At 49.3% G+C, this 26,241-nt stretch overlaps 1 protein-coding gene and 1 long non-coding RNA gene across 8 annotated transcripts in view; one reads left to right on the top strand and one right to left on the bottom strand.

The window, feature by feature from the left end:
- tlcd4a (TLC domain containing 4a) overlaps positions 1-2,367 on the bottom strand; it is a 99,582-nt gene extending 97,215 nt beyond the window's left edge. For 2 of the 7 annotated variants that reach the window (XM_072510553.1, XM_072510554.1), the window contains exon 1: positions 2,043-2,365. The gene's annotated coding sequence lies outside the window, so the exon portion shown is untranslated. Of the gene's footprint in view, positions 1-1,448; positions 1,522-1,620; positions 1,752-2,042 lie in introns of those variants that run through there. The other 5 variants (XM_072510561.1, XM_072510560.1, XM_072510557.1 and 2 more) reach the window with 5 other exon arrangements.
- The window catches only part of LOC140426148 (uncharacterized), a 165,656-nt gene that overhangs the window by 117,291 nt on the left and 22,124 nt on the right, over positions 1-26,241 (top strand). The window lies entirely within an intron of this gene.

Here is a 26,241-nt window from a genome sequence, read left to right as displayed (position 1 = left end):
CCATCCCCTCCCCCTTCACTCCCATCCCATCCCCTCCGCCTTCACTCCACTCCCATCCCCTCCGCCTCCACTCCACTCCCATCCCCTCCGCCTCCACTCCACTCCCATCCCCTCCGCCTCCACTCCACTCCCATCCCCTCCGCCTCCACTCCACTCCCATCCCCTCCGCCTCCACTCCACTCCCATCCCCTCCGCCTCCACTCCCATCCCTCCGCCTCCACTCCCATCCCCTCCGCCTCCACTCCCATCCCCTCCGCCTCCACTCCCATCCCCTCCGCCTCCACTCCCATCCCCTCCGCCTCCACTCCCATCCCCCCCGCCTCCACTCCCATCCCCTCCGCCTCCACTCCCATCCCCCCCGCCTCCACTCCCATCCACCTCCCCTCCAACTTCACTCCCATCCCATCCCCTCCACCTTCACTCCCATCCCATCCCCTCCACCTTCACTCCCATCCCATCCCCTCCACCTTCACCTTCACTCCCATCCCATCCACCTCCACTCCCATCCCATCCCCTCCACCTTATCTCCCATCCACATCCCCTCCAACTTCACTCCCATCCCCTCCACCTTATCTCCCATCCACCTCCCCTCCAACTTCACTCCCATCCCATCCCCTCCACCTTCACCTTCACTCCCATCCCATCCACCTCCACTCCCATCCCATCCCCTCCACCTTATCTCCCATCCACATCCCCTCCAACTTCACTCCCATCCCCTCCACCTTATCTCCCATCCACCTCCCCTCCAACTTCACTCCCATCCCATCCCCTCCACCTTCACCTTATCTCCCATCCACCTCCCCTCCAACTTCACTCCCATCCCATCCCCTCCACCTTCACTCCCATCCCATCCCCTCCACCTTCACTCCCATCCCATCCCCTCCACCTTCACTCCCATCCCATCCACCTCCACTCCCATCCCATCCCCTCCACCTCCCCTCCCATCCCCTCCACCTTATCTCCCATCCACCTCCCCTCCAACTTCACTCCCATCCCATCCCCTCCACCTTCACCTTATCTCCCATCCACCTCCCCTCCAACTTCACTCCCATCCCATCCCCTCCACCTTCACCTTCACTCCCATCCCATCCCCTCCACCTTATCTCCCATCCACATCCCCTCCGCCTTCACTCCCATCTATTTTGTCCACAAATCCAGGTGTAATCTTGCTTGATGCTGATTCACCTGCCGCGCCCGGACTCCGGTCCCTCAACCTGGCCCCCTCCCTCCGTCAGAAGGTAAAACTTGCCGGCCCTGTCCTTCCTGGTTAATGATTAAACGCCAGGGCAACTCCCAAACGCAGCGGGGTTTTTTTTTTATATAAATCCCTCCATCCCCGACATGTTCCACCTCGAGCGGCGGCAGCATCCCGCCCGGGTTCAGGTGAAGCATTTAAAGGCGATTAAGACGTGGCGATGGGTTTAATCCTCCCCTCCAGCAGCGATTACCTGTTCGATGTCCTGACAAAGGCGGACGATCGGCCGGCCGGCCTCCCTCCCTCCCTCGGGGGGGGGGGGGGGGTCAGGGCAGGTGCGTGTTTACCTGAGGGGGCCCAGGTGCGTGTTTACCTGAGGGGGCCCAGGTGCGTGTTTACCTGAGGGGGCCCAGGTGCGTGTTTACCTGAGGGGGCCTGGAGGTTTGTTGTTGGGAGGCCGCTGCTCCGCTCCCCCTCCGCCCGCGCACACCGGGAAGCAGCAGTCAGCAAGCGGAGGGCCGCCGGCAGCGGGAAATGAAATCCTTCCTGCCTCCCCTCTCCAGTGCCAGTCCGAGGCCTGGCCGCCCTCACCGGGCCCGGCCTGGGCCCCGTCGCCCGGGGCAACGGCGGCCCCACCCGCTTTATTCTGGCCGTCGGTTATTTCTTCCCATCCCCTCGCCAGGAGAATTCTCCCAGCCCCCCCCCCCAAAAAAAAAATAACACCCCAACGTCTGCATCTTGGAATTCCCCACCCTGCTTTCCTTGGCCCTGCTGCACAGAAAGCTACCTTTCATCCCTCTTCCTTTTTTAAAAAAAAATATAACAATCTGTTCAGTAGCACACCAACCTTCCCTCTCTCGGCAGCTCCGGATGCAACAATTTCTCATTTCGTATCTTGCTGCCTGGAGACTCCTCTCTTTCCTTTCCCTCGATAGTGTTTTTCTTTTCACCACCAGGGTCAACGTCTTTCCTTCAAACTACAAGTCCCCTTCGAAAGAACCCCTTCTCTGGGGTCTGTGGGTTTCATCGAAGACCCAACCGTTTTGGACCTCCTTTCATCATCTACTCCACTTTTTAATTCTCTCCCAAGCACAGGATTGTTTTAAGTTAAATTGAGTAAAGGGCGTGCAGAATGAATGGGTGGAGATTTTAAAAGCATGCAAGCTGTTTTCAGATCTGCAGCACAGTGACCCTTCAAGTCAGACATGAATTTTCTGATATGACTCAACAGTATTGGTGAATTATTCTGATATGAAAGTTCCAGGTTTGAAGCTCAATTCATCTTTTTTTTTTTAAATGTTGACGGGTGTTTTTTTTTAAGACTTTATTGACCTTTCGAAATGCAATTTTAAAAACTGAATCCTAATGAAGCATTGGAGACTGAGAAAAGCACGTACGAGTGTGTACCATGAGGGATGATGGTTGCTGGAAAGGATTTGGATCTACTCACTCAAAATATTTACTTGCCTTCAAAAGAATTAGACCGAGTTGAAATGTTGGCCTGCATTCTGAACATGTAAATTAGGAGCAGGAGTGGGGCACTCGGCTCCCCAAGCCGACTCTGCCATTTGATAAAATCATGACTGATCTGAATATAATCTCAACTCCACCTTCCCGCCTACCCCCGATAGGTTTTCACCCCCTTCTCAAGAATCTATCTACCTCTGCCTTAAAAATATTCACGGACTCTGCTTCTACCGTCTTTTGAAAAAGGGAGTTCCAAAGACTCATAACCCTCTGCGACAAATCAATTCTCTTCATCTCTATCTTAAATGGGAGACTCCTTATTTTTCAACAGTGACCCCCTAGTTCTACGTACTACCACACGAGGAAACACCCTTTCCACAATCCACCTTGTCAAGTCCCCTCTGGATATTACATGCATCAATCAAGTCACCTCTTATTCTTCTAAGCTCCATGGATTTAAGCCTTGCCTGTGCACCCTTTCCTCACAAGACAACCTGCCCATTACGAACATTAGTTTAATAAACCTTTTTTTAAAAATTATTTTATGGGTTTTGGGTGTTGCCGGTTACGCCAGCATTTATTGCCCATTCCTAGTTGCCCTTCAGAAAGTGATGCTTTCTTGAACCGCTGTAGTCGCTGAGGTGTAGGTAAACCCACCGTACTGCCATGGTTCCAGGCGAGCATTTTGCCAGTGCTGGGATAAGACCCAGGGGGTGACCTGCCCATGTGAGGGGGGGCTCGACGACCCCCTTCAAGGTGAATTGGGGGGCCCAGGGGTTGCTTTAGGACACTCGCCAGAGCTCCTTAATGCAGGAAATGACACTGACTGCGGCCTCAAGAGGGCTGTTCCCCCTCTGGGGCACGAAGGAAAAACAAAGTTCCATCAGATAGTGGGGTCGTTCCCAGTGTCGCTAATCCTGTCCAGAACTGACGCTTTTATTTTGTTAAATCGCGTCCCAAATCTTTGGTCCCTTCCTCCAAGTCATTTATATAAATTATAAATGTTGACGCCCCAGCTCTGATCCCTGTGGCTTATCATTATATCTGGCCAAGCAGGAAATGACCCATTTTTGCCTGCTTTATTTCCTGTTAGCTCACCAATCTTCTCTCCATTCCACCAACAGTTATGAGCTTTTATTTTCCGCATCAACCTTTGGTATGGCAGCTTATCAAATGCTTTCTGTAAATCTAAGTACAGTACACCCCTTGTTCCCATTTATCCAAAGCACATGTTATTTCTTCCAAGAATTCCAATAAATTAGATAAACATGATTTCCCTTTCACAAAACCATATTGACTCTGTCTTATTACCTTGAATTTTTCCCTATCCTGCTTTAACTTCTTTAATAATAACTTCTAACATTTTCTCTCTGACTGATGCAACACAATGGTTAGCACTGTTGCTTCACTGCGCCAGGGTCCCAGGCTCGATTCCGGCTTGGGTCACTGTCTGTGCAGAGTCTGCACGTTCCCCCTGTGTCTGTGTGGGTTTCCTCTGGGTGAACACGGAACATACAGTGCAAAAGGAGGCCATTCGGCCCATCGGGTGCACTGACCCACTTAAGCCCTCACTTCCACCCAATAACCCCTCCTAACCTTTTTTTAGTCACTAAGGGCAATTTATCATGGCCAATCCACCTAACCTGCACGTCTTTCGATTGTGGGAGGAAACCCGGAAGAAACCCACGCAGACACGGCAAGAACATGCAGACAGACAGTGACCCAGCGGGGAATCGAACCTGGGACCCTGATGCTGTGAAGCCACAGTGCTATCCACTTGTGCTACCGTGCTGCTCCGGTTTCCTCCCACAAGTCACGAAAGACGTGCTGTTAGGTCATTTGGACATTCTGAATTCTCCCTCGGTACCCGAACAGGTGCCGGAGTGTGGCGACGAGGGGATTTTCACAGTGGTCACATAAGCCTACTTGTGACAATAATAAATATATTATATGTTAAGCTAACTGGCCTATAACTTTCTGTCTGACTCCCTTTATGAATGAAGCTTCTAAAATTTTCCATATGAAAGATATTAACAGGAAACTACATGCCAGTTAGCTAAGCTAATTAGTCTATACTTCCCACAGGTCCTTGCCACTGACATTGAAGAACGTTGCCAACAAATATCAAGCAATCACTGTGATGCAGTTTCCCCTCTTCCAACGGCAGGTTAAACCTGGTGCCAAGTCAAGAAGATGGCTTGCGCATGCAGCAGCAGTTGGTCAGCAATAACATAAGCAGCCAATCACATTGAAGCATTTGTACTCGGCAAACAAGGAACTTAGAAGTGCTTAATGTATTTCAGTTTCAAGTTAAACTTTCAGATAGTGGTGGTGGGGGTCACGTGATGTGAGCATGGTTGAATTTTCGCGAGTTCTGGCTCTCACTCATTTTTAAATTCTTTATTTTATCCTAATGTACATTCCATAATGATCATCTTTGGGGTAATATGCATTGCACCATGTCTGTCCCTTGATGATCCTGGTCAGAGTTTGGTGATGAAGAGCCAAGTTAATTCAGAGCGAATCCGCGCAGCACGGTGGCGCAGTACGTTACCCTGTGCCGAGGGCCCAGGTTCGATCCCGGCTCTGGGTCACCGTCCGTGTGGAGTTTGCACGTTCTCCCCGTGTTTGCGTGCGTTTCACCCCCACAACCCAAAGATGTGCAGTCTAGGTGGATTGGCCACGCTAATTTGCCCCTTAATTGGGAAAAGAAATGAATTGGGTACTCTAAATTTATTATTTTAAAAACTTCAGAGTGAATCCTCGTTTGATTGAGATGGTCAGAGGTGACTGGGGGGAAGCCCAGCTTGCAGTGGCTGATTTGCTGGAAAGTGGGCCTACACCTTGGCGGTGATGTTTGCATCGGGATGATGGCTGCCATTGCGAATAATGTTTTGTATGGTGACATCGGCTCCATGCTGCAGAAGTTTGGTGCTCACTTTGATGAACTGCAAAGTATCCTTGAGAGAATGGTGGATGCACAGGAGAGAAACCTGGGGTGGAATTCTCCGCAATCGGCACGATGTCCGCCGACTGGCGCCAAAAACGGCGTGAATCAGTCCTGCATCGCGCCGCCCCAAAGGTGCGGAATCTTCCGCATCTTGAGCAGCGAAGCCCTAACCTTGAGGGGCTAGGCCCGCGACGGACTGATTTCCGCCCCGCCAGCTGGCGGGAAAGGCCTTTGGCGCCCCGCCAGCTGGCGCGGAAATGACTTTGCCGGGCGGCGCATGCGCGGGAGCGTCAGCGGCCGCTCACGGCATCCCCGCACATGCGCAGTGGAGGGGGTCTCTTCCGCCTCCGCCATGGTGGAGACCGCGGCGAAGACGGAAGGAAAAGAGTGCCCCCACGGCACAGGCCCCGATCGCGGGCCAGGCCACCGTGGGGGCACCCCCCCCGGGTCCAGATTGTCCCGCGCCCCCCCCCGCCCCCCCCCCCCCCAGGACCCCGGAGCCCACCCGCGCCCCCTTGTCCCGCCGGTAAGAGAGGTGGTTTAATCCACACCGGCGGGACAGGCATTCCAGCAGCGGGACTTCAGCCCATCCGGGCCGGAGAATCACCGGGGGGGGGGCCCGCCAACCGGTGCGGCGCGATTCCTGCCCCCGCTGAATATCTGGTGCCGGAGAATTCAGCAACCGGCGGGGGCGGGATTCACGCCAGCCCCCGGCGATTCTCCGACCCGGCGGGGGGTCGGAGAATCCCGCCCCTGGTATTTGACAAAGCAATCTCCCTAGTGTGGGCTCAGCTCTGGTCCTTGAAATCCTGCTGCGTGATGTGTCATCCATCCCAACTGACTTGGGGAGTAGGGACCGGACAAGGAGTGTTCATGAGCCCGGTCTCTTGTGAGGAGTTGGAGGCGGGTTCCTGACTGCCATGCTTTTCTAATCTTGATCTGGAGTCTTGGCGCGTCAGGTTCGATGGAGCACATTCTATCCAATCTTTGAGGCCTGGGGTCAATCGAAGACCCGACCACTAGTCTTATGTTATCCTGTCCTCTATGCTGATTGTGACGGGTTAGAGGTGTCTGGTCATGTCAGGTCATCCCCCCCCATCCCCCCGGCCGAGTTCTAGGCTCCGTATCGTCAGGGCAATGGCTTGGTGGAGGTGAAGATGCTTCATTCGATGGAACTCTTGAGAAATAGAACATACAGTGCAGAAAGAGGCCATTTGGCTCATTGAGTCTGCACCGACCCACTTAAGCCCTCACTTCCACCCTATCCCCGTAAGCCAATAATCCCTCCTAACCTTTGTGGACACTATGGGCAATTTAGAATGGCCAATCCACCTAACCTGCACGTCTTCGGACTGTGGGAGGAAACGGGAGAACCTGGAGGAAACCCACACAGACACGGGGAGAACGTGCAGACTCCGCACAGACAGTGACTCAGCGGGGAATCTAACCTGGGACTCTGGTGCTGTGAAACCACAGTGCTAGCCACTGTGCTACCGTGCTGCCTCCACTGCTGAGAGTTGTTCAGTGATCCTGTCATGGCCTTGGCCTTTTCAAGCGACATAGATGGTGTTATTATCCTGCAGTTCATCAATAATTCTGAATGTTATTCCCTTGTGATTATGCTATTGATTTTATGTTGTTGCCTTTTCTCCTGACAAGCGCATGCGATTTTTGAGCACGAGGGCAAAGGCCGCTTGTTAACCTGTTTTAGCAAAAACCATATTGAATCAGTAAAGTGATATGTGATTCATGCACAGTCTTGCCCCTTTTTTATGTGCTGTGTTCCTTGCATTCATGAGAAGCGAGTGCATTTTAGACACCCCTTACCGTTTATAGGGAAGATGAGTGGAGCCACAGTAGGGTGATGGGTGGTGTGGTGGTGGGGGATAGGGTTAGATAAATCCTCACTTGGATTGAGGATGGCTCTAGTTAGAACTATTTGTATAGCGTTTTCACTTTTTGTTGCTTTGCATTTTGAGAATCCGTATTTGTCTCCTTCGAAGGCCTAGGCAAATCATGTATCCGGGAGAGGACTGGGTTCCTTCTGATTCTTTTTTGTAGCTGGCATTTTTAGAGCTACTGGAGTAGGGGAAAATGAGTGGTGGTCCAAGCGTGGGGTGTTGTTGGTTAATCCTTGTTCGATTTATTGAAGTGAGAGTCTGCATTGTTGGATCGTTCTTCAGCTTGAGAGTAGGCCTGATGAGGAAGTTAGGCACCCTCCTCCAAGTGGTCTTATATAATGGTTTCCATAGAACCATAGAATTCCTACCATGCGGACCTCTGGTGGCAGCATGTAGGTAGAAGTCGCACATTGGGTGGCTCCTGCTCGAGGCTATAGGTTTTTGGATTTTATTGCCCAGTTTCAGGGGCAGTTTTTGAATAAGCTGGTGCAGGAAAGCGTGAGGAAGGTGGTGAATGTCTAAGACCGAGAAGAAAGCCGCTTGGAAGAAGGAGGCGAGCAAATGTTTGCCGTTGAGTAAACGGGTCAGCCCTGCAGCGTGGAAGAGGGCGGAGGCTGGATCGTGGGCGGGGCCTCTTTCCTCACAGTGGAAGCTCTGAGCGAGGTGGTGGCCGGAGAATTCGAGAGGCAGTTCGCCAAGCACGTGGAGGTGCTGCAAAAGGAGATCATGGCTACGATGAAGGAGTGGGTGGAGGAGGCGATGGCCCCGGTGAAGGTGGCGACGTCGAAGACATTGGCCGAGGTACGGAAGCAAACTGAGAAGCTGAAGGGGGTGGAGGAAGCTCTGTCGTAGCACAGTGACCAGTTCACCTCGATGGGTGAGGAGCAGCGGAGGGTGGCAGAGGCTAACAGAGGATTCAGAGCCAAGGTGGTGGATTTGGAGAACAGGTCGAGGTGGCAGAATTTACAAATTGTGGGCCTGCCTGAGGGGGGTGGAGGACCCAAGGCCAACTGAGTACTTCGTGAAGATGCTGGGAGAGATTTGGGGGGAGGGGAAGAACCCTCCTGATATGATCTGGACAGGGCCACCAGCCGCTCAGGCCCAAGCCGAAAGCAAGCGAGCCACTGAGGGCAGTTATAATTTGCTTTCGCAGTTTCACGCCAAAGAGAAGGTCCTGAGTTGGGTGAAGCAAAGGCGAACGGTGAATTAGTTAAATGGGAAAGGGTACTTTACCTTTGTTATAGTCTATAGTTATTTGTATTAATATTGGGCTTTGGGGTTATGGTAGTTTTCTGGGGCGTGGTTTTTGCACTGACTTTGTTTTCAGGGATTGGGTCATGGGGGGGAGAGGATTGGGAGGAGGGGAGCCTGGGCAGGGGCTTCCACACTAGCAAGTGAAGGTTGGCTGGTGAACAGAAGTGTGGTGGGGGAGGGGCTGTGGTCATTGGAACCTGGTCAAGCAGGATTCGATGGGCCTGGGAGGTGTGAAAGATGGGGGATGGTGAGATCGATACTGGGAGAGGTATTTTCAAGAGGAAGGGAATGGGGGAATTCTAGGAGGGGGAGGGGTTCGATGGTAACACAAGGATGGGGTGGGTCAAGTCTGAAGGGCAGGGTCCGCGCGCTGTGTAGGTGGTGGATAGGAGGGGCGGTGGGATTGAGAGACCCGCAGATCAGAATAGTGACGGGGAACATGAGAGGATTAGGGGGGCCGGTGAAGAGATCAAGAGTTTTTACACACTTAAAGAGCTTAAAGGCCAACATGGTGATGTTGGAGGAGACCGATCTGAGGGTGAAGGATCAGGTGAGGCTAAGGAAGGGTTGGTTGAGTCAGGTTTTCCACTTGGGCTTCGATAGCAGGGCTCAGGGCGTAGCAGTATTGGTGGGCGAGGGTGAGGTTTCAGATGGAGAAGTGGTGGCGGATCAGGGAGGCAGGTGCGTGATAGTGACGGGGTGCTAGAGGGGAGGTTGGTGGCACTGGTGAATGTTTATAGCCCCAACTGGATGATGCAGGGTTTGTGAAGAGGGTGCTGGGTTGCACCCTGGATTTGGATACCCACGAGTTAAAAGTGGGGGGAGGGATTGGAATATGGTGCAGGAACTGAGGGTGGGCAGGTCTCAGCCATGCTCGCTGGCCCAGTCAGGGTAGGCAAAGACATTGGCTGGGCTCATGAGGGAGATGGGAGAAGTGGACCCATAGAAGTTCTTACACCCGAGGGAATGGGAATTTTTTTTTTTCTTCCCAGTACACCAGGTGTACTCAAGGGTAGATGTTTTCATGATGGGGAAGGTGCTATTGGCTGAGGTGAGGAGATCAGAGTACTCAGCAATAATGATTTCGGACCATGCTCCAAATTGGTTGGATGTGGTTTTGTAGAAAGGGGTGGCCCATAGGCCGGGTTGGAAAATGGACGTAGGATTGTTAGCGGACCGGAGCTTTTGTGATAAGATCGGGAAGGTGATTGAGGAATACATGGGGTTTGATTGCACGGAGGAAGTTTCGCAGTCGATGGTTTGGGATGCTCTTAAGGCAGCTTGGGATGCTCTCAAAGTTAAGGTGAACAAAGAAGAGAGAGAGGAGCGCCAAAAACTGATAGAGGAGATTCTGGAGAAGGATGGGATGTACGCAGGGGATCCAGATTCGCGCCTCTTGGCCAAGGGGAAGGAGTTGCAGGCGAGGTTCGACCAGTTATTCACATGGAAAGCGGTGCACCAGTTGAGAAGGGTGAGAGGGGTGGTCAACGAGCACGAGGAGAAGGCGGGGTGGATGCTGGCTGGCCAGCACTGGAGGGAGGCGGCAGCGAAAGAGCTGATTCAGGTACGGGACAAGATGGGGAAGCTGGTAGTGGCCCCGAAGCAGATCAATAAAGTAGTCGAAGAGTTCTATAATAGTCTATATAGGTCGGAGCCACCGGGGGAAGAGCAGGAGATGAGGGAGTTCCTGGATGAATTGGAGTAACCGAGGCTGGGTGAGGAGGATAGAGCAGGCCTGGAGGGGCCGGTGGGGGTGCAGGAGGTTAAGGAGGTGACTGGGAGGATGCAGGCAGGGAAGGCGGCAGGGCCTGACAGGTTCCCAGTTGAATTCTGTAAGATATTTAAGGACCGTTGGCGTTGCTGATGGTGGGAATGTTTGAGGATGCAAAGGCAGGGGGGTCTTGCTGCAAACGATGGGGTAGGCTTCGATTTCCTTACTGAATGTAGATGCCGAGATATAATAATAATCTTTATTAGTGTCACAAATAAGCTTACATCAATACTGCAATGAAGTTACTGTGAAAATCCCCTAGTCGCCACATTCCGGCACGTGTTCGGGTACACAGAGGGAGAATTCAGAATGTCCAATTCACCTAACAAGCTTGTCTTTCAGGACTTCTGGGAGGAAACCGGAGCACCCGGAGGAAACCCACGCAGGCACGGGGAGAACGTGCAGACTGTGCACAGACAGTGACCCAAGCTGGGAAGCGAAACTGGGACCCTGGTGCTGTGAAGCAACAGTGCTAACCACTGTGCCACCGTTAACTTCCCCATATTGTCTTGGAATCCCATACAGACAGGGGCTCGGATGTAGTGCAATTTGTTAGGTGTGTCCAGGAGCACTTTTTGATACAGTATGTTGACAATCCAACCAGGGAGGGAGCCATTCTATTTTTCCAATTAAGGGGCAATTTAGCATAGCTAATTCACCTAACCTGCACATCTTTGGGCTGTGGTGGTGAGACTCACGCAGACACAGGAGAGTGTGAAAACTCCACATGGACTGTGACCCAGGGCTGGGATCAAACCCGGGTCCTCGGCACCGTGAGGCAGCAGTGGTAATTACTGCGTCACCATGCCACCCACCATTTCACCATCTTTCATGGCTTTATCCTTCTCTCCTTTGTTCTCTGGTGGTGCATATAGATGCACCAAGTAGAGTCTGATGATTGCACTGAGCCAATTAGTAGTAATCTTTATTGTCACAAGTAAGCTTACATTAACACTGCCATGAAGTTACTGTGAACATTCCCTAGTCGCCACACTCCGGCGCCTGTTCGGGTACACAGAGGGAGAATTCAGAATGTCAAATTCATCATCAACGTCTTTTGGGGCTTGTGGGAGGAAACCGGAGCACCCGGAGGAAACCCACGCAGACAAGGGGAGAACGTGCAGACTCTACACAGACAGTGACCCAAGCCAGGAATCAAACCTGGGACCCTGGAGCTGTGAAGCAACAGTGCTAACCACTGTGCTACCGTGCTGCCTGGTTATATTGCTGTTCCCTCTGTATCCACGTTATGTTGAGACTTTCTTTGCACAGAGCTGCATTATTCCTGTGGTGTTATTTATTGTGTTATTTGTTAAAATGAAAAACTTCAATAAAAATACTTTTAAAAACAACTTTCAGATTTTGAAGTAAATGATTATTATTGGATTAAGAAAGAAGTGAAAATAATGAAGCCTTTTAAAACAAGTTATTTTGTCAAAGGTGGGATTTTTGGATCATGATGGAGAAATTTGCTCCAAATGCCAAATAAGCTACTCGGAGCCAATGAGGGTGTTGATCAGGAATTACGGAATTAGTACGCTGTTAAGAACCCTATTATACCTGATTCAGCAAAGTGCAACATTTTCATTTACAGATTAACAGCGTAAGAGTGGATGTTCTCAGCATACACTGATTTCCTATTGATTGTTATATAGAGAGTTGCTGCAATATCACAAAGACACTGGAGAAGTTTAGAATCACTGACAGCAGCTTCTGGATTTCCATTCTATATGTACAGATTCCCAAGGTTGCTGCATGTCGGTTTTAGTAAAGTAGTTATGCCAAATGCTGATGGGTTCGACCATCATTACTACTGCAAAACCCAGGTGCGAAAAGTGTTGACATTTCTGGCCTCTCCCACTCTCCTGCCTTGATCACTGGGAATCTTGACCTTTCATAGAATGGAGTCAATCTAATGAAATAGATGGAGCTATTGCATCGCATAAAATGGAACATCCCTAAAATAGAGATATTTTCAACTGCACAATCCTCATGAATGTGAAATGGCTCCAATTGGGTGGCCAGCTATAGGTGAGTGAGCTAATTTCAAGTGAAATTAAAATGAGAATATTGCATTACTATAACTGGGGAAGCTCATAGCAAAAGTTAGAATATAGAGAATTACAGGCCTACGTATAGATTACGACCAAATATTTTCTAACCAATATTGCACAATTTAGCATTAAGAGCCAATTCTGTGTGGTGGGAATGCCCATTGCAGTAGACTGGGAGACTTAAGAAATTTGATCAGTTTGTTTTTCATTTGTTGATCTAATTAGAACCTGATCTACAACTATGCATTAAACTTGCATCAGCAATGTCCAAGGATTATATTTTGACATGGAGAGCTTTTGATTAAGAACTCTTGATGATTCAGGTAATTAAGGCATTGGGGAAACTAAAACCTTCCCCTTTAAAAATAGCCAACAAAGGAAAAATACGTCAGGAATTTCCACTCTCGGTAAGTGTCCATCGACCCGTGTTGGACAAGTTTGAGGGAAGGTAGGACTTTTTAAAAAACAGATCATCAATATTTTGTTTTTCGGAAGTTATTTAATAATATTTGTTTTTGTGCACACTGCGGGCAAAACTTTTCAGGGTCTGTTCGCCGCGGTGCAAATCCCGTCATGGCCACTAACTCTTGTGAAACGGTTAGAATGGGAATTGTGGAGGTAAGATCTGACTTTGAGATTTCCCCCCCGTTTCCCCCCCCCCCAACTCCCCCACAACCCACCCCGGCGACTCAGCGTGAATCAGATTACCATGAATTTGAATTAATTTTAATACTCATAAACAACTTAACGCCATTGCTTGCAGGGTCGTCAGATGCCCGCATCCCCCTCCCGTCCCTGTGACGTTTTGCTGGCAGTAATCACTACTGGTTTCCAAAAACGGAAACTAGTCGTGATGACCATGCCGGGGGCTTGGAGGGGAGTATAGATCCGGGTAGTGAGGGACGTGGCTGGGCAGTGCCCTGACATTCCCCCTGACACCCTGGCAGTGCCAGTGCCAGTCTGAGAATGTGAAGTCAGCACTGCCAGGGGTGGGGCATCTCGGGTACCCATTGAGGTCTTTCCATTATGTGGGTGGGAGGGTGTGATGGTGGTGAGGGGGGGGCATGGCAGTGGGGGAGGAGCAGACACTTAGAATGGTGGGGTGCCCCGATGCCAGCAAGGGTGGTGTGGGAAAGGAGTCACTGATGCCTGCGTGGTGTGGGGGGTTAAAGGGAAAGTTGACCCTTTAAGTTGATTGGTTGGGGATGTTCTCCTTATCTGCCAGGGGCCCTGATGTCTGGGGTCGGGGGGTGGTTCCTTTAACATCACATTGAGATCATGAGACCTTGGTCGCTGAATCCCAGCTTTGCTGATGAGTTTAGCCCACCCTCCAAGCTGGCTGTGTAATCCGCGCCATCACTTTGAAATTGAACAGGGTGCCATTTCATCTGGCTGAAGAAGGTAGCTGTGAAACCAGCGAGTTTCGCTCTGCTTTTCTCGCCTGATCCAGCACTGTGCAATGTTTGGAAAATTCTGCTCCACATCCTTTCTTGCTTATTACCCTTTGTCTCGTCTTTCAATCCGGCATAAGTGTCAGGTGAGTGTTCATTTTTTACTTATATTTTTCCATAAAATCAAAAGCAGGCCACTCTGGTGGGGACTCAATCCATTCATTGACTTGAATAGGGTAATGTGGGCTGGCAAGCATAGAAGTGAAAACATTCAGCCTGTAATTCAGGACTTTTAACCCCCTCCTTGTTTGAAAAATGAGATAGCTCTTCCAGGATTTTCCACTGTTAATTTAACCTCTTTAACACTTATTCATCTTGCCTTTTCTCTCAAATGCAAATTGATATAGGCTATTCAGCCATTCAGAACGTGTCACAAAACAATGAGAAAAGGTAAGTTAAGACTGAAAGTTCTATCTAACACTCACAATCTACAGTAAAATTGCTGGCTGATATTCATTGTCAAGGTTCAGACTTGGAAAAGTTTTGGGTGTTGAGGTTGGAATCCTGTCTCGGAGGTAGTGGGGAAGACCTACGCCGCCCGGACGTTGCGACCCACGCCGCCCGGTCTTTGCGACCCACGCCGCCCGGACATTGCGACCCACGCCGCCCGGACGTTGCGACCCACGCCGCCCGGTCTTTGCGACCCACGCCGCCCGGACGTTGCGACCCACGCCGCCCGGACGTTGCGACCCACGCCGCCCGGACTTTGCGACCCACGCCGCCCGGACGTTGCGACCCACGCCGCCCGGACATTGCGACCCACGCCGCCCGGACGTTGCGACCCACGCCGCCCGGACGTTGCGACCCACGCCGCCCGGACGTTGCGACCCACGCCGCCCGGACGTTGCGACCCACGCCGCCCGGACGTTGCGACCCACGCCGCCCGGACGTTGCGACCCACGCCGCCCGGACGTTGCGACCCACGCCGCCCGGACGTTGCGACCCACGCCGCCCGGACGTTGCGACCCACGCCGCCCGGACGTTGCGACCCACGCCGCCCGGACATTGCGACCCACGCCGCCCGGACGTTGCGACCCACGCCGCCCAGATGATGCGACCCACGCCGTCCGGGTTTTGTGACCCACGCCGCCCGGTCTTTGCGACCCACGCCACCCGGATGTTGCGACCCACGCCGCCCAGACGTTGCGACCCACGCCGCCCGGGTTTTGCGACCCACGCCGCCCGGTCTTTGCGACCCACGCCGCCCGGACGATGCAACCCACGCCGCCCGGGTTTTGCGACCCACGCCGCCCGGTCTTTGCGACCCACGCCGCCCGGACGATGCAACCCACGCCGCCCGGACGATGCGACCCACGCCGCCCGGGCTTTGTGACCCACGCCGCCCGGTCTTTGCGAACCACGCCGCCCGGACGTTGCGACCCACGCCGCCCGGGTTTTGCGACCCTCAGACTTCGCGACCCACACTGTCCGAACTTTGAGACCCACGCCTGTTGGAAGCTGTAATTTCGCACCCAGAGCATGTGACATCAAGTGTACCGGGCTCGTAACCTACCAATTGCTGCCGCATATGGCGGGAAGACTAATCGATTTTAAAAAGAAATATGTACTCCTGGAACAGCGCGCTGACGTACGGAGGAGGCAGTCTGATCCGCCGAGCTAGGGCCTGCGCACTCCTACCTCTGATTGAGGGGCCACGCATGTGTGGGAAGGCCGGTATTCTTGATAGCCAGCCCCAGTCGTTGGGCACTTCGTGCAATCGAGAACGTCGCGACCAATCGGGCTACGTCCTTCCTGACACCCGCCGGCGACCCACCCTTGGGCCACGACATTGAGTCTGAAAATGACAGCGTTAACACATTGCATGTACTGATATCGGTGAGGTGCGGCTGCGTACTGTGCTTGGTAGGGTGCTGCTGTGTACGGGTATCAGTAAGGCACTGCTGTGTACTGGTATCAGTAAGGCATTGCTGTCTACTGGTATCAGGGCATTGCTGTGTACTGGCATCAGTAAGGCGCTGTTGTGTACTGGCATCAGTAAGGTGCTGTTGTGTACTGACATCAGTAAGGCACTGCTATGTACTGGCATCAGTAAGGCGCAGTTGTGTACTGGCATCAGTAAGGCACTGGTGTGTACTGGCATCAGTAATCCCTTGACATCCAGGGTTCTCTGGATTTGTTTGTCCCACTCTTTACCTTTGCGGTAACATGTTGACCCTGTACTCTCTTGATTTCATTTTTGAATGACTCCTACTGTTCTGATGTGGTTTTTCCACAAGCAGTTGCTCCCAGTGCACTTTGGTTCCCCCACTGACACTTCTACCACCTGCCTGGCTTCATTCACTAAAATTGGATCCAGTACTGCCCCCTGTCTTGTAGGACTTTCTACATGCTGGCTCAAAAAGCACTTTAATAATTCTGCCCCCTCTAACCCTTTCACACTTACAATCAGATCAACCATGATCTTATTGAATGGTGGAGGAGGCTCAGGGGGCTGAGTGGCCTATTGTTAATTTGTGTGTTTATATTATTGTCCTTTTGCTCTTAAGGAAGAATTTAAGAAGCATCCTTTTGTTATAACTATGAAGTTTATGCAATTTTTATTTTCTACTTGAATTTCATAGAAAGTAGAGTGCAGAAGGAGGCCATTTGGCCCATCGAGTCTGCACCAGCTCTTGGAAAGAGCACCCTACCTAACCCCACACCTCCACCCTATCACCATAACTCCGTAACCCCACCCAACACTAAGGGCAATTTTGGACACTAAGGGCAATTTGGCATAGTCAATCCACCTAACCTGCACATATTTGGACCGTGGAAGGAAACCGGAGCACCCAGAGGAAACCCACACACACACGGGGAGGATGTGCAGACTCCACACAGACAGTGACCCAAGCCGGGAATTGAACCTGGGACCCTGGAGCTGTGAAGCAACAGTGGTTAGACTAAGAATAAGAATGGGGTATTCCATTCTTTAGTTTAAAATATAAATTGCCTAAAAAGCTTTGTGTTTGTATACTAGTGTTTTAGTCATTCATTACGGTAAATGTAACAAAACATAAAATCTTGATGGATCATTCAGCTATTAACTGGAGGTTCAAACGTCAAATTATCAGGTTCATAACTGCTTTTGTAACCTCGTGGTGGTGCAGTTAGATCTTGTCTAGTTTGAGCCTCTGAAAGAACAAAGCAACATTATGTTTTGTGAAAAAATATTCTTTGTTGTATTTTAAACAGGAAGCACAGTAAACATCATGAAGATTGGAGAAGGATTAATAGGAAATTCAATTTATAATATCAATCTTTATTATTGTCACAAGTTAGACTTACATTAACACTGCAATGAAGTTACTGTGAAAAGCCCCTCGTCACCACATTCCGGCGCCTGTTTGGGTACACAGAGGGAAAATTCAAAATGTCCAATTCACCTAACAGCACGTCTTTCAGGACTTATGGGAGGAAACCAAAGCACCCGGAGGAAACCCACGCAGACGAGGGGAGAACTTGCAGACACCAACAGACAGTAATCCAAGCCGGGAATTGAATCTGGGACCCTGGCGCTGTGAAACAACAGCGCTAACCACCGTGCTACTGTGCTGCCCGTTTTTCTTTGCATTCAGTCAGACTTCAGTGGACATGTGATATGGACAATGCATGGTTGACGACGGCTTTTGAAAAAGTATTTGTGGTTGAAAGCTTTGTGACCATCATGCTGCAACTATATATCTAAATTTATTTATATACTGTATATGTAATCTGCTTCTGTTCATATCCACATTCAAATCTATAAATAAGCGAAGGCTACAGTACCGGGAATGTTGCTAATTCCAACATCGCATTGCTATACTTATACCAGTTCAATTTCGGGTCCTGCAAGGGTATAAAATAACAAAACAAATTTTATTTTTCTTATAAATTTGGAGTACCCATTCATTTTTCCATTTAAGGGGCAATTTAGCGTGGCCAATCCACCCATCCTGCACATCTTTTTGGGTTGTGGGGCGAAACCCATACAAACACGGGGAAAATGTGCAAACTCCACACGGCCAGTAACCCAGAGCGGGATCGAACCTGGGACCTCAGCATTGTGAGGCAGCAGTGCTAACCGCTATGCATCCCTGATAAAATAACAAAATTGGTAGTGGGTGCAGTTTAACGGAAATGAAACAAATCCCCGTGTCGAGCATGTTTAGCCTGGTGTTTCCCTGCACTGGCAATGCCGAGAACAACCCTGCTGTCGAATGGGACTCTATTTCATTTCGGGGCCTCGGTGAGGAACGCCCTGCCAAGGCCACACTCAGTTCCAGTTTTTTTTTTTTAAATCTTTATTGTCACAGGTAGGCTTACATTAACACTGCAATTAAGTTACTGTGAAAATCCCCTAGTCGCCACATTCCGGCGCCTGTTCGGGTACACAGAGGGAGAATTCAGAATGTCCAATTCACCTAACAAGGACGTCTTGTGGGAGGAAACTCCTCACAGACAGTGACCCAAGTCAGGAATCGAACCTGGGACCCTGGCGCTGTGAAGCAACAGTGACGACCACTGTGCTACCGTGCCGCACCAATTCAGTCCAAGTCTGGATGATCTCCAGGTCCCACTGCATTTTTTACCTGTTGCATACAAAGACTCTGCAGGGCTGATGGGAAAGGATTTGTTTAAATGGGCAGCAACAGGAAAAACAACAGCAGTATTTAATCTCTGTCACTGGCCAATGTCAGCCCTATGCTAGAAGTACTATGGTCCCCATGCCATTTGGGCTGCCCTCGCAAACAGGATCCTAATCACTGGCTGCATTCAGATCCTAAAGGCAACATATTCAGATAACCAGATGCCCATGTGTTTTAACAGAGCCTCATCAGTGCTCGTCTGAAGTACAAGATCATCTATGTACAAGATCCTACCTGAAGCAACTGTGCTAACCACTGTGCTACCATGCCGCCCAATGAGCTCCCCCACCAATGAGCTCCATTATCTCTCAATCCCCACTGGCTCAATGTCCCAATCCGCTGATGAGTCACTGTCAGGGTGCCCAGGTGGCACTGCCAGGAAGGCAGTGCCCAGGTGGCACAGGGATGCCAGGGTACCATCCTGACCACCCAGGGACCCCTGAACGCTTGGTGGACTAGTGCTAACCGTGGAGACCAGTGCAAACCGGTGCTTGCCTGGGGTCTCCAAGGCATGGATGTTAGATGCCGCGCCTTGGATGACTCTGGGGAGTGCACATTTTAATATGCAAATTTAAACCCCTCTCATTTTGGCGGGGTCTAATCGCAACCACTCGTGAGATCCTGTTAGATCGTTCGAGGCGCAGCGAACTGGGCTGTGAGATTTACCGGCCACATCGTGTCCCAAGTCAGGCATGGTGGGGGGCCATTAGATTGAGCCCAGTGTTTTACTACCTGGGCTGTGCACAAATCCAGCAACCTCTTTGGACACTAAGGGCAATTTAGCCAATCCATCTAACCTGCACTTCTTTGGACTGTGGGAGGAAACCGGAGCACCCGGAGGAAACTCACGCAGACACGGGGGAGAACATGCAGACTCCGCACAGACAGAGGCCCAAGCCGGGAATCGAATCTGGGACCCTGGAGCTGTGAAGCAACAGTGCTAACCACTGTGCTACCATGCCACCCTACACTTCTTACACTTCATGTTGACCTCTACTGCTACACAATGGTGCAGCAGCTCAGCATTTCCATCACCTTCTGTTCATGTGAGATTAGAGAGCAGCGGTTTAGGTTTCCACCACCCACCCACCCCTTAGCTCTCTCATGGGTGTTGTTCTGCTCGGCAAAGAAAATAGAAAAAGGATTAGGCTTGTGCTTAAAGTTTGTGAAGTAGTTGAAGAAGTAACTGGCCTACATCTATCAAGAATGTGAAGGCAGGCTGGCAGGTTAATCAGCTTTTTCCAACCCAGTGGGCTGGCAACGTTGGGTGCGGTAGGTTTCTAAGGCATTCTGAGCTTCTTACCTTCCCTGCTCCAGTTAGATCATTAAACTTCTTTTGGCACTGCTCCCTGCTATCCTAGTAATAACTGAGGAAACACAGCCCACACACACCTCTTCAAGGCACCTGCAGGCTGTGATATTGGTGAGCTAACCAATGTTGAAACATGGAAGCTGCAGCTAAGGTTCAAGAGTTACCCGGATTGTGTCACAAAGACTTCCTGCTCACGAGGAAAGGCATGCATGTCCACGCATGAAGCTGTGAATATGTTCGATCGTACTCTGCTTGTGTAACTTCCCTTCAAACCGGTTCTACTAAAAGTGAAACAAGAACACTCTGACATTGAAGACTCGCAACTAATTCATCATTGTAATTAACAAATAATTTAACAATCAGCTGCCTTCGTTCCAAGATAGTCCAACAGCAATGTTGAAGGCTGTCTTTCAGACAGTTTTCTTCTGTGATTCTGAGCTGGGTATCTGTCAGATGAGAAACGTTTGACACAATTCTGACTCTACATAGCAATTTAAGGGCACTAATTTCAGTATCTGCAGTACAGCAGCTCCGTCCATGCACCCCCACCAAACTCGGATATTGCACTGAGTCATGGATTATTTTACGTTTGGCCATATTCACATTAGATTGCAAGGATACTCCAATGACAGATATAAGAATAAATTTAAAGATAAAAAAGAAACCAGCATTTACCCTCAGGACAGAGCTTCAGAGCCAAATAATTACTTTTGGCACGTGGTCACTCTTGTGAGCCATGGTTTCAATTCACCTGGAAACTCATACAGTTGCCGGATTGTGTTGAAGTGTCAGCCGACACTTAGGTGCACAAGTCATCAAGTGGGGTTTGAATGTATAACCTTCTGACGCACAGGTGAATGTCACCACTGAACCAAATTTACACTAAGGAGAGAGAGAAAGAAAGGAGCAAAACAGAAAATATTGGACAATTTCAGCAGGTCAGACAGCATCTGTGGAGAGAGAAGGCAGCTAACGTTTCGAATCTGGGTGACTCTTTGTCAAAGCTGGAGAGAACTGGAAATAGAGTAAATGGTGGTGATCATGGCTGAGAAGGGTGCAGATAGTGGCACAGTTCTAATCTCTTTATGTGCCACTATCAGCACCCTTCTTAGCCTTGTTCACACCCATTTACATTCCCTTTGTCTTTCTATCTATGGCATCTTTGTTAATCTCCGCCTATCGCTGGCCCTCGATCCAGCCCCACTGCTGCACACCTCCCCCGCTCCCCACACAAATCTGACCCTATTTCCAGTTCTCTCCAACTTTGACAAAGGGTCATCCAGGCTCCAAGGGTTGGCTCCCTTCTCTCTCCACAGATGTTGTCGGACCTGCTGAGATTGTGCAGCATTTTTTATTTTTGTTTCAGATTCCAGCATCCGCAGTAATTTGCTTTCATTTTAAGAAAGAAAGGAGGTTAGGAAAAGCAGGGTAGAGTATGGCAGAAAGCTGGTAGTAAACATTAAGAGAAATAGAAACATCCTCCCAGTATCTAATCCCCTCAGGATTTCATGTGATGGATATAAAAGATAACCAAAGTGGAAATGGACATTGAATGTGAATCCTCACAGTCTGAGGATTCAGGGTGAACCATTTCGGACAGAGATGAGGAGACATTTCTTCACCCAAAGAGTGGTGAGCCTGTGGAATTAATTACCACCGGAAGTGGTTGATGCTAAAACATTGAATATACTCAAGAGGCAGCTAGATATAGCACTTGGGGCAAATGGGATCAAAGGCTATGGGGAGAAAGCAGGATTAGGCTATTGAGTTGGATGATCAGCCATGATCGTGATAAATGGCGGAGAGGGCTTGAAGGACGAAAAGGCTTCCTCCTGCTCCTATCTTCTATGTATCTATATTATTATCTCCATCGAAGAATCCAAGCACATCCAGTTCTTTCTACTCTTCACAAAGAAAGTCAGCTTGTGTTCAAGAGAAAGTGACTGGCAGAAATGTTTCACAAATATTTCACATCAGCTTTTATTTTATAGATAATTATAGATCCTTTTAGGAAATCATGGAATTAGAGTTGATAGATAGGGAGAGGAATGAAGGGATACAGATCAATGCGGAGAAATGTGTTGTATATTTTGGGAAAACAGCAGGACAAAAAAGTATGCGGTGTTTTTACAGTTGTAACCTCCATGTGCAGTCAACAGGAGCTGGCGAATCCCTCAACTAATTTCCTTCAACTTCAGGGCAGCACGGTGGCACAGTGGTTAGCATTGCTGCCTACGGTGCTGAGGACCCGGGTTTGAATCCCGGCCCTGGGTCACCGTCCGTGTGTAGTTTGCACGTTCTCCCCGTGTCTGCGGGGGTTTACCCCCATGAACCAAAAGATGTGCAGGATAGGTGGATTGGCCATGCTAAATTGCTTCTTAATTGGAAAAAATAATTGCGTACTCTAAATTTTTTTTTTAAATTTCCTTCAAATTTATCCAGAATTTAGCCAGAGGGAGCTAAACTCCAGGGCGCATAATTTGGATCCAAAGAGTCCAAGAAAGTCAGTCAACAGTGTTACTTCCTTCTTGATAGTCTAAAATCCATTGCTTTGCAGCTAGATTGTAATTTTCCCGGATAGCGTAAGTATCCTCCTCAGAAAATATTCCCCCATCAAAGTGAATCTTAAGAAACACCAAGGAGCAAAAATCATTCGTAGGGGTGGTATACATACCACCAAACTGTAATGGTAATGTTGGAAGTAGCATTAGACAGGAATCAGAGATGCATGTGATAAAGGAACATCTGTGATTATGGGTGACTTTAATCTGCATATAGATTGGGTGAGTCATATTAGTTACAGTATATCAGAGGAGGAATTCCTGGAGTGTATACGGGATCTTTTTCTGGACCAATACGTTGAGGAACCAACAGTGGAACAGGCCATCTTGGACTGGGTATTGTGCAATGAGAAAGGACTAGTTGGCAATCCAGTTGTGAGAGAACCCATGGGGATGAGTGACCATAATATGATAGAATTCTTTATGAAGGTGGATAGTGAGGCAGTTGATTCTGAGACCGGTGTCCTGAATCTCAATAATGGTAACAATGATGGTATGAGGCATTTGGTGGTTATGATGGATTGGGAATCATTACTGAAAGGAAGGACAATGGACAGGCAATGGCAGGCATTCAAGGAATGAATAGGTGAATTCCAAAAGTTGTTTACTCCTATTTGGAGCAAGAGTAGAAAGGGAAGTGTGGCCAAACCATGACTTAGAAGGGAAATTAGAGATGGTATTGAATTCAAGGAAGAAACACACAAATTAGCAAGAAAAAGCAGTAGACCTGAGGATTGGGAACAGTTTAAAATTCAGCAAAGGCAGACCAGGGGATTGATTAAGATGGGGAAAATTGAACAGAGATTGTACAGTTTAGGCCTTTACTCTCTCGAGTTTAGGAGAATGAGGGGAGGTCAAATTGAGGTATACAAGATGCTAAAAGGTATGGATAAAGTAGACGTGGAGCAGATGCTTCCTCTTGTGAGTAATTCTAAAGCGTGAGGTCATAATATTCAAATAAGAGGTAGCAAATTTAAAACAGATTTGAGGAGAAACTACTTCTCCCAAAGGGTTGTGAATCTGTGGAATTTGCTACCCAGAGTGCGGTGGATGCTGGGACAGTGAGTAAATTTAAGGAGGAGTTAGACAGATTTTTAATTGGTAATGGGTTAAAGGGTTATGAAGAACGGGCAAGATTGGAGTTGAGGCCAGGATGGAATCAGCCATGATCACATTGAGGGTGTTTAGGCTCGGCAGGCTAAATTGCCTATTCCTGCTCCTAGGTCATGAGTTCTAGCGAGGAGATGCTCTAGCTGATTTCGCAATTCAGCTCCTGGTCTGTAACATTGTAGGTAGCAGATGAGGAACATATCAGCCATGATAGAATGGCGGAGCAGACTCAATGGGCCGAATGGCCTAATTCTGCTCCTATATCTTATGAACTTATGAAAATGCAAATTGAAAGTAAACTAGCGGGAAACATAAAAACTAACTGTAAAGCCTCTATAGGTATGTAAAGATAAAAAGATTGACAAAAATGAATGTAGGCCCCTTACAGTCAAAGGACAAGAAAAAAGAAAAGTACAGCACAGGAACAGGCCCTTCAGCCCTCCAAGCCTGTGTCGACCATGCTGCCCGTCTAAACTAAAATCTTCCTGGGTCCGTATCCCTCTACTCCCATCCTATTCATGTATTTGACAAGATGCCCCTTAAATGTCACTATCGTCCCTGCTTCCACCACTTCCTCCGGCAGCGGGTTCCAGGCACCCACTACCCTCTGTGTAAAAAAAACTTGCCTCGTACATCTCCTCTAAACCTTGCCCCTCGCACCTTAAACCTATGCGCCCTAGTAATTGACCCCTCTACCCTGGGGAAATGCCTTTGACTATCCATTCTGTCTATGCCCCTCATAATCTTGTAGACCTCTATCAGGTCGCTCCTCGAACTCCGTCGTTCCAGTGAGAACAAACCGAGTTTATTCAACCGCTCCTCATAGCTAATGCCCTCCATACCATACAAGGATCTGTTTGGGGGCCACTGCTGTTTGTCATTTTTATAAATGACCTGGAGATGGGTGTAGAAAGATGGGTGAGTAAATTTGCAGATGACACTAAAGTCGGTGGAGTTGTGGACAGTGCGGAAGGATGGTGTTACAAGTTACAGAGGGACATAGATAAGCTGCAGCGCTGGGCTGAGAGGTGGCAAATGGAGTTTAATGCAGAAAAGTGTGAGGTGATTCATTTTGGAAGGAATAACAGGAAGACAGAGCACTGGGCTAATGGTACGATTCTTGGCAGTGTGGATGAGCAGAGAGATCTTGGTGTCCATGTACATAGATCCCTGAAAGTTGCCACTCAGGTTGAGAGGGTTGTTAAGAAGGCATACGGTGTGTTAGCTTTTATTGGTAGAGGGATTGAGTTTCTGAGCCATGAGGTCATGTTGCAGCTGTACAAAACTCTGGTGCGGCTGCATTTGGAGTATTGCGTGCAATTCTGGTCGCCGCATTATAGGAAGGATGTGGAAGCATTGGAAATGGTGCAGAGGAGATTTACCAGAATGTTGCCTGGTATGGCGGGAAGATCTTATGAGGAAAGGCTGAGGGACTTGAGGCTGTTTTTGTTAGAGAGAAGAAGGTTAAGAGGTGACTTAATTGAGGCATACAAGATGATCAGAGGATTAGATAGGGTGGACAGTGAGAGCCTTTTTCCTCAGATGGTGATGTCTAGCGCGAGGGGACATAGCTTTAAATTGAGGGGAGATAGATATAAGACAGATGTCAGAGGTATGTTCTTTACTCAGAGAGTAGTAAGGGCGTGGAATGCCCTGCCTGCAACAGTAGTGGACTCGCCAACACTAAGGGCATTCAAATGGTCATTGGATAGACATATGGACGATAAGGGAATAGTGTAGATGGGCTTTAGAGTGGTTTCACAGGTCGGCGCAAGATCGAGGGCCGAAGGGCCTGTACTGCGCTGTTATGTTCTATGTTCTAACATCCTGGTAAATCTCTTCTGCACCCTCTCGTAAGCCTCCACATCCTTTTGGTAGTGTGGCGACCAGAATTGAACACTATACTCCAAGTGTGGCCTAACTAAGGTTCGAAACAGCTACAACATGACTTACCAATTCTTATACTCAGTGCCCCGGCCAATGAAGGCATGCGTATGCCTTCTTGACTACCTTCTCCACCTATGTTGCCCCCTTCAGTGACCTGTGGACCTGTACAGCTAGATCTCTCTGACTTTCAATACTCTTGAGGGTTCTCCCATTCACTGTATATTCCCTACCCGCATTAGACCTTTCAAAATGCATTACCTCACATTTGTTCGTATTAAACTCCATCTGCCATCTCTCCGCCCAAGTCTCCAAACTCTAAATCCTGCTGTATCCTCTAACAGTCCTCATCGCTATCTGCAATTCCACCCACCTTTGTGTCATTTGCAAACTTACTAATCAGACCAGTTACATTTTCCTCCAAATCATTTATATATACTACGAACAGCAAAGGTCCCAGCACTGATCCTTGCGGAACACTACTAGTCACAGCCCAACCCAATTAGAAAAGCACCCTTCCATTGATACTCTCTGCCGTCTATGACCTAGCCAGTTCTGTATCCACCTTGCCAGCTCACCCCTGATCCCGTGTGACTTCACCTTTTGCACCAGTCTACCATGAGGGACCTTGTCAAAGGCCTTACTGAAGTCCATTTAGACAACATCCACTGCCCTACCTGCATCAATCATCTTTGTGACCTCG

This window comes from Scyliorhinus torazame, chromosome 7, assembly GCF_047496885.1.
Source record: "Scyliorhinus torazame isolate Kashiwa2021f chromosome 7, sScyTor2.1, whole genome shotgun sequence".
Taxonomy (NCBI): domain Eukaryota; kingdom Metazoa; phylum Chordata; class Chondrichthyes; order Carcharhiniformes; family Scyliorhinidae; genus Scyliorhinus; species Scyliorhinus torazame.
Note: the sequence above shows the minus strand (reverse complement) of the source record. Positions and strands in the feature narration are given on the sequence as shown.